This window comes from Podarcis vaucheri (genome assembly GCF_965113315.1).
Source record: "Podarcis vaucheri genome assembly, chromosome: 14".
Taxonomy (NCBI): domain Eukaryota; kingdom Metazoa; phylum Chordata; class Lepidosauria; order Squamata; family Lacertidae; genus Podarcis; species Podarcis vaucheri.
In genome coordinates, this window is record NC_138752.1 from 18,258,458 (window position 1) to 18,267,336 (window position 8,879).

Consider the following 8,879-nt stretch of genomic DNA (forward strand, 5'->3'; position numbering starts at 1 on the left):
GCAGAAGCGCAATGTGCATAGAAGTATGAAAATCTATAAGGGGGAAAACCCTTAGTGAGGGGAGTCCCGAAAACAATTCGCTGAGGGCTGAGCGTGCTCAGGTGGTTACAGAAAACTGGCTTGCTAAAGGGTGGGGAAACATGTAAAAACAGAATGGCTGAAACCATGAACTTCAGTGGCTGAAAGTTTTAATAAAAAAAATCCTTCCAGTAGCACCTTAAAGACCAACTAAGTTAGTTCTTGGTATGAGCTTTCGTGTGCATGCACACTTCTTCAGATACACTGAAACAGAAGTTGCCAGATCCTTCTATATAGTGAGAAGGTGGGGAGGGGTATTACTCAGAAGGGTGGTGGGAATGGGAGATTGGCAGATAGCTGAGATGAGTGTGCATGCACACGAAAGCTCATACCAAGAACTAACTTAGTTGGTCTTTAAGGTGCTACTGGAAGGAATTTTTTTATTTTGACTATGGCAGACCAACACAGCTACCTATCTGTAACTGAAAGTTTTAAGTGGCTGAAAACTTGGAACTTTGTAGGTCCCAACAAGGCAGATAGGGAAATATCTTCTGGCCCTTCAGATGCTGCCAAACTAAAACTCCCATCATCTCAGGCCACTGGCTATGCTTGCTGGGGCCGATGGGAACTGTAGTTTGCAGGGCCAACCCACAGGGACTCTCTTTCTACCGCTGTTAACCCAGGCAGTGGGGGGCAGCCTCTGTTCTGACCTTGTAACAGAGGGCTAACCCTCCCCTACTCACATGCTTCTTCTATGGGGAGAGTCTGGCTCCCCCTAGCCTTGCCATTAGTTAAGGTGAAACAATATATGCCTGCAATGTTTTGTATTGAATAACAATAACATAACAATAATAGGGAAGCAGAGGGGCAGTTGGGTTACAGGGAACCTCTGAAAATCTTGCAAAGCAGTTCCTCTTCTTGTGGTGAGGAAAGCCACACCTCCAGTGGGGAAGAGGGGAAAGGACCAGAGGATGCTGCTGGGAGCCTCAGCACCGTTCCTGGCCAAGCCGACCAGGAGGGAAGCACGCCCCTTCCATCGCCCACCCTGCACAGAGGTGTCAAATGCAAAGAAGGAAGGAAAAGGCTGGGGGTGACTAAGCTATTATGTTGGGGGAGGTTCGGGAAACAACCACTCCCAGATTCTGCTAGTGACTGAGGCAGACATGAACTTGTGGCTCTGCACTGTAAATAGTTTTGCACCAAAATAAAACCTGTAAAATGCAGGTCGGAGTCCTGACTGGTTACTCACGAGCAACCGCCATTGCCACCTGACAGTGCCCCTAAAAACAGGGGGCATCTTATACATGGGGGCGGAAAAATACACGGAAAAATACAGTACTTCTTCTTAATTGTATTTCAGTTCCACAATTACTTTGATAAAATACATATTTTGTTCTGAGCAAATGTCTTTAGATACCTATTAGGTCCATAAATTACCATATAGCATGCAGTGGTACCTTGGGTTAAGTACTTAATTCATTCCAGAGGTCCGTTCTTAACCTGAAACTGTTCTTAACCTGAAGCACAACTTTAGCTAATGGGGCCTCCTGCTGCTGCTGCGCCGCCGGAGCACGATTTCTGTTCTCACCCTGAAGCAAAGTTCTTAACCCGAGGTACTATTTCTGGGTTAGCGGAGTCTGTAACCTGAAGTGTATGTAACCTGAAGCGTATGTAACCCAAGGTACCACTGTATATTCAACACAAAGAACAGTGACAATTTGTTGTTGACAAAGAACAGTTGAACATATAAAGGGCCCCATTACTGCCGGTAGCTGAGGGCCTCATCAAACTGAAATCTGGCCCTGGGTGAGAAGCATTGTGACATAGCATAACCTCCTCGAGACAGTTGCTGTTCCACTTCTGTGTTTTGCAAGCGGACTCCAGGACAACTGGTGCTAAGTAAAATATTAAACTGGAGGAGTTGCAACAGGAGGAAGCGTTTGGAAGCCAAGTTCATCCAGTTCTGCCAATCTAAATTCTGTACTTTTCAGCTTGACCTTTAACCAACAGACTAGACAACAACATAACTCAGCCTTAGGTTGAGATTAAGCAACTCCAATCCTTGCTATTGCATTTCCCTCCATTTTGAATTGCCAAATATTGTTTTAAAAGAGAGGCAGTTGTTTCACACTGGAAATTTTCTAAGACAGAATACTTGTTGATATCTCTATTTCTCATTTTTTCCAGCCACATTTCTCCAGCAGTTTACAACTTTGAGGAGTGGGATCCTCATTAAAAAAATCCCAGCATTTCAGAGTACCCCCCCCCGAACATACTATTTTTGTACACATTTTCTGTTTGCAGAACTGTGCCACAAGATTCAGAGAAACGTGAATTTTGAAGGACAGTTGTGTCTTGTTTTGTGTATTGGGTCAAAACGTGTGACTTAGGTAGTTTCTAATTAAAATGCAAACAAAATGCAAATTCCTCCTCCACCAATTTTTTAGACCACCATTATAGTATGTATTTACTTGGCTAGGTCTTCAACAGGAAAATACTTGAACAACTTGAGTCAGGACTATATGTTTGTATGTTCATAAGGCACAATCTCTTTTCAAGTTACAATCATATCACATTTTTGGAAATTTGTATGATCAAGTATACTGGGGTACAAGCCTTCAATCTGCATGGGGGAAACTCCTTCAACTTTAAGAAACAAATAACTGTGGGCAGCTTAATGTGTAATTAACATTTTAAGACCCTGTGGATTCAAAATAGAACACAAGACTTTGTTTCCAGCCTTTAAACAAGAAATATACAGCTAAAGCATATATAAACTTTAACTTTCATCTATAAGACCTGGGCTTAAATAAATAAAGTCTAGCTAATCAGTAAAATGATCCACTGAGACTACAAGCAAGGTTCTCCTGGATTAAAATCAAAGGAATGGTGTCAGAGCTGCTTCCAGATCCTAGCTCACAGAGGATCACGCTAGCCAGCAATCACTTTATAAAAGTCTTTATTGAGTTACAGTTTCCATTCTCCAGCTGCTGCGTGCAACTCTACGTCTTATGGGTTAGACCGGCGAAGCTCCGTCTGAGTCTCCGCCCCTTGTACACCAACTTAATATCCTAGCCTTACTCCACCTTTTCCGCCTGACTGTTCTTCTCTGGGTCCCTCTGCCCCCCTGGGTCTCTTCCTTCCTGGATTCTTCTGACGCCGACCCCCCGGACCCTCCTGCCTCCTTGCGCTGGGCTTTAGGACCTGGCTCCCTTTCCGGGCTGCTTACTGCGCCACCTTCCTGTGCATTTGAACTTGGCGCACGCGCCCAACCTTCCACTTTCCGTCTGACCGTTTCTTCGCTCCCCGATGGAGGTGTGGCCACTCCTGACTCGTGCCCTCCCTCCTGTTGTGAGCTGCCAGCGCTTGATACCTGACGCCCTTCCTCTCCCCTACTCTCTGTTGGTGACGCTGGTCCCGATTTCCAACTGCTCCCCTCTGAGCCCCCTCTGGCCCTTTCCTCCTGGGGTGTCCCCCTAGGCTCCCCCCTTGCCCTGGCCACTGGTGCTCCTTTCTGTGAATCTTCTGATTCACTGGAAAGACTCGGAGATCTCGGGTCGTCGTCATCACTCATCCTTTCTTCTGCCTCCTCCCCCTCGCTCTCTGTTTCCTCCCTTGCCCTTGCCTCTGCTCCTGAACCCCTGACAAATGGTGTTATCTTTTACCAAACTGATGTATTGTTCAAACTAGGCTTGCACAACTTATTATTTATATCCACCAGGTCTTCAAGAAGGTTTACATTTTAAAAAAACATTTCAATTGCTTGCTCTGTTTTTGCTTTCCAAATACCTTAATCCCTTACCACGAAACATAGTTCTGCTGTAGCGCATTCCTCTTCCACCATTTTGTAACTGAGGCTGTGTAAACACTAAATACTCTACATTTAAATCACACATTCCCCCCAACTGAAAAAAAATCATGGGAACTGCAGTTTAAGAAGGGTGCTCTGTGAGGGGTAAACCACAGTTCCCAAGAACCTTTGGGTCGGTGTGGAGAAATGTGCCTTAAAAGTATGGCACCTTCACAGCCTTATTCAAGAAAACTCAAACCATAATTCCCTCAGAGAATGCTGCCAATGGTCATAATCCTTTTATCGGGGTGAGCCAGGTTTTTCCCCGTCAAGGACTGCATTTTTTTTGGCGCAGCTCTTTCTGATGAGCTGGACCCTAGACTTCTGCTGCAAAGCTCCACCCCAGTGCTGCAATTACATTGCAACTTGAATTATTTAAACAGGATTCTAGAAAATTCACTACCCTAATAAAGGAGAGGAAGTGAGAGCTGGACCATAAAGAAGGCTGATCGCTGAAGAATTGATGCTTTTGAGTTACAGTGGTACCTCGGGTTACATACGCTTCAGGTTACAGACTCCGCTAACCCAGAAATAGTGCCTCGGGTTAAGAGCTTTGCTTCAGGATGAGAACAAAAATCACAAGGTGGCGGCGGGAGGCCCCATTAGCTAAAGTGATGCTTCAGGTTAAGAACAGTTTCAGGTTAAGTACGGACCTCCGGAATGAATTAAGTACTTAATCTAAGGTACCATTGTATGGTGCTGGAGGAGACTCTTGAGAGTCCCATGGACAGCAAGAAGATCAAACCTATCCATTCTGAAGGAAATCAGCCCTGAGTGCTCACTGGAAGGACAGATCCTGAAGCTGAGGCTCCAATACTTTGGCCACCTCATGAGAAGAGAAGACTCCCTGGAAAAGACCCTGATGCTGGGAAAGATGGAGGGCACAAGGAGAAGGGGACGACAGAGGACGAGATGGTTGGATAGTGTTCTCACAGCTACCAGCATGAGTTTGACCAAACTGCGGGAGGCAGTGGAAGACAGGAGTGCCTGGCGTGCTCTGGTCCAGGGGGTCACGAAGAGTCGGACACGACTAAACGACTAAACAACAACAATAAAGGAGAAACTTTTGCATTTGTGAACCCAGTCAGTCAACGCTTATGTTAAGAGACATCTATGCTTATGATATACTAATTATTCAATTACGTAGAAAACATATATTAGACCCTTCATTCTACTGTGTCCTTTTATTTTTAAAGTTAAGTAAAGTTGTGCTCTTAATCCAGTTCAGACTGAAAATGTAAGTTGCTAGTTTTGCAGAGCAGCGTGTGCTGAGAGATAACAGTGCTGCCAATATGCATAAATTCATACAGCTAAGAAATATCTGGGCAGCTGTTCAGCAGGCAACATTACTTTTAGTTAAGTGTGCGAATGTTTCTTGCTTATAGAGCCTGAAGCAAACAAGGAAGGCTGGGGCAGTGGATGTGAAGTTCAAGCCAGTCACATCTGCTGGGACTTCGCTACTTCCTTGGACCTATGTAACAGATGCTCCCATGCATGTGCAGAGGGCAATATTGAGATAAACCTGTATTTTGGCAATGGTTTGCTGCTTGTGTAACTTTATGGTGTTCTGGATTGTGTGGGATGGGAGTTCATATCCCAAGTGTACATAAAGGCAGTTCTGTCTCAATGCCAACTCCAAGGATATAAAGTGGTACCTCGGGTTACGGACGCTTCAACTTACGTTGGTTTTTTTTATGAACAATTGTAACCCGGAAGTAAGTTGTCCAAGCTCTCGGAGGCCTCGCCGCTGCCTGGAGGCAAACCTGGACATCAGCGGGGCCTACGGAGCTCTCGGAGGCCTCTGCGAATGCCGGGAGCCAAGCCTCGACGTCCACGGGGCCTGCAGAGTCTCTGCGACTGGGCTCCAGCCGCAGGAGCTCTCTGAGGCCTCCATGAATGCTGGGAGCCAAGCCGATTGTGATTGTGGAAGAGGACCCTGAGCCCCCTCCAAACAGTGAGTTTGGAAATAAATTTTAATTTTTTTCATCTAAAATACTGTCTTATTTATTTTATAGTACAGTACATTGATTATTGCCTTCATTTTATGGATCAATGGTCTCGTGAAACAGTAGAATTTGTGTTAAATTGCTGTTTTAGGGGGTGTTTTTCCATCGTCTGGAACGGATCAATCCACTTTCCATTACTTTCAATGGGATAGTCCGCTTCAGGTTAAGAACGCTTCAGGTTAAGTACAGACTTCCAGAACCAATTAAGTACTTAACCTGAGGTCCACTGTACAGGAAAACCCCAAGACAGAATGTATTTGTAGGCACCTCCTTCTCGCATGTCTCACTCCTGCCCCCCCCATCCCTAATTTTGCTTGTTACAAGGATCCTTAGCTCAGATACTTTGTGTCTGTATCGGAGATAAGTTTGCCTAGGTGGGATAATTCCTTCACTCAAATTTCTATTTTCTTTTTTTCGGGGTTACTCTCCATAAGGTAAAGGATGCCCTAGATGTGTAAAATTTTTGGTTAGGAATGCAAGCTTTGGAACTTTCATTTTTGGTATGGTTGTTTATCGTTAAATCCTTGTACATTTCCGAGCACAATTCAAAGTGTTGGCGCTGACCTTTAAAGCCCTAAACGACCTTGGCCCAGTATCCCTGAAGGAGCATCTCCACCCCCATCATTCAGCCTGGACACTGAGGTCCAGCACCGAGGGCCTTCTGGCGGTTCCCTCCCTGCAAGAGGTGAAGTTACAGGGAACCAGGCAGAGGACCATAGAGGTAGTGGTGCCTGCCCTGTGGAATGCCCTCCCATCAGATGTCAAGGAAATAAACAACTATCTGACTTTTAGAAGACATCTGAAGGCAGCCCTGTTTAGGGAAGTTTTTAATGTCTGATGTTTTATCATGTTTTTAATATTCTGTTGGGAGCTGTCCAGAGTGGCTGAGGGAACCCAACCAGATGTGTGGGGTATAAATAAAATAATAATAATAATAATAATAATAATAATAATAATAATAATAATAATAATAATAATTTTCTTCCTTTGCAAATAAAGTACCAGGGCTGTGTGCCTCAGGCCTGATCACCTTAGCATACACAGCAAGGCTGTTGTTTTAAAGTTTGCAATACAGTTCACACTGGGTTGTAACAAAGTTCCCACTGACCCTACAATCTGCTTTAGAAAGGAATCAGGCGTCATGCCTGGCTGTAGTGCATTAAAATATGGAACAGCCTTGTTGCCAGAAAGAGAGTTAGGGTGCAAATCCAAGAGGTTTTCTTTCTCTGGAGCAAATGTCATTCTCACAAGAAAAGCTGCATTTATCTCAGGGGCCGAAACTGAATGAATGCCATTATGCTTCAGCAAGTCCCTGCTGTCTGGGAGACAGAACTGTAGGAGACACATTTCTATCCTGAAGTTTTCTGCGCCAGCAAAATCCATGTTTAGAACAGGACATAAATACCGCCCGTGTCAGCAGCACCACCACTTCACCTTGCCAAAATGTGGAAATTTTTCGGTGAAGGATGTTCATTTCCCCATCGAAGCTGTGCTGTCGCAGGAAACTGTCACAAGAGTTCATTTTGCGCAGGGCTCCTTCGTGGCTGCCAGTTCCTTTCCCCAAACTGTTATCTCACACCACTCCACTTTTGCCTAACTGTTATTGCTCTGTAGCCTTGTCGTACGTGCACTGCAGACAGATAAATCTGAGTAAAAGGCAGAGATGCCGGCTTGGACCCAAGATTTTTTTTGGGGGGGGGCAGCGTCACATGCCTGTGATGTCACACACACACATACTGTCGCAATTTTTGCTAACATGAATCCGGGGCATCCTCAACAATGACGCATCAGACTTCTGCTGGGCAACTCTAGATCTGAACTGCTCCGCTCTGCAGTGTGGTGAGGCAGGGCAGGACCCGACAAGGGTGAGAAGACAAGACAAGGTTCAGGCTTGACACAAGGCAAGGTGGGATGAAATTCAGGCTGCATCCTAGGCTCATGCAATGCTCTAGCAAGCTAAAATAAAGCCCTTATAGCAGGGGCAGCAACCTTTTTCAGCCATGTGGTGGGCCGAACTATATTTTGAAGAAGAAAAAAATGAACGAATTCCTATGCCCCACAAATAACCCAGAGGTGCATTTTAAATAAAAGGACACATTCTACTCATGTAAAAACACCAGGCAGGCCCCACAAATAACCCAGAGGTGCATTTTACATTAAAGGACACATTCTACTCATGTAAAAACACGCTGATTCCCGGACTGTCCGCAGGCCGGATTGAGAAGGCGATCCAGCCCACAGGCCTTAGGTTGCCTTATAGGTCTTCTACAGATGAATCCTGAGTCTAGGACAGCAATACCACAACTTTGGATTGGGGTGGGTTCGGCCCCACTGTCCCCACAGGCTCATCTGATAGAAGCCTTCGTGGAGCTGGCCCTACTTCAGGTCCAGAGATTTGCTGGCATCACCTGAGGAACATAAAGAGAGCAGGGCTGGATCAGGCCAATGGCCTATTGAGTTCAGCATCCTGCTCTCCGCACGATGCCTCTCATGGGAAGCCCACAAGCAGTAACTGCATCTTTTCCTGCACTTCCCATAAATGGCTATTATTGAGAAGCACACCACTTTCCACAAGGGAGGTAGAAGGCTGCGTCATGGTTACTAGCCAGACAACCCCACCTTCCACGATGAATTTGTCTAAAGGTGGCAGTCCCCGCTGCCTCTTGTAGGAGCAAACTTCATTGTTTACGCTCCATGGGAAAAGTAACACCCTTTCTTTAGTCTGTCCTGCACACCCCAGCATCCAGTTCCCTCGGCAGTTGTACTGAGGGGTGTCATGGAAAAGAAGCGCTTTAGATTTATAATGAAAAGCAACTCTAAAATTGGAAAATGAAATCAATAAGATTGTCCTGAGTGGGCAGAATCATGTTTAGGGTTGCCACCTGTCCTGTATATAGTACAGGAGGGTCCCATATTTCAATGAATAATGCTATGTTCTGAATTGGTAAGAGTTTTGTCCTGTATTTCAGGTCTTCTCTCTGCACCAATTTAGGGATCCTCTCCAA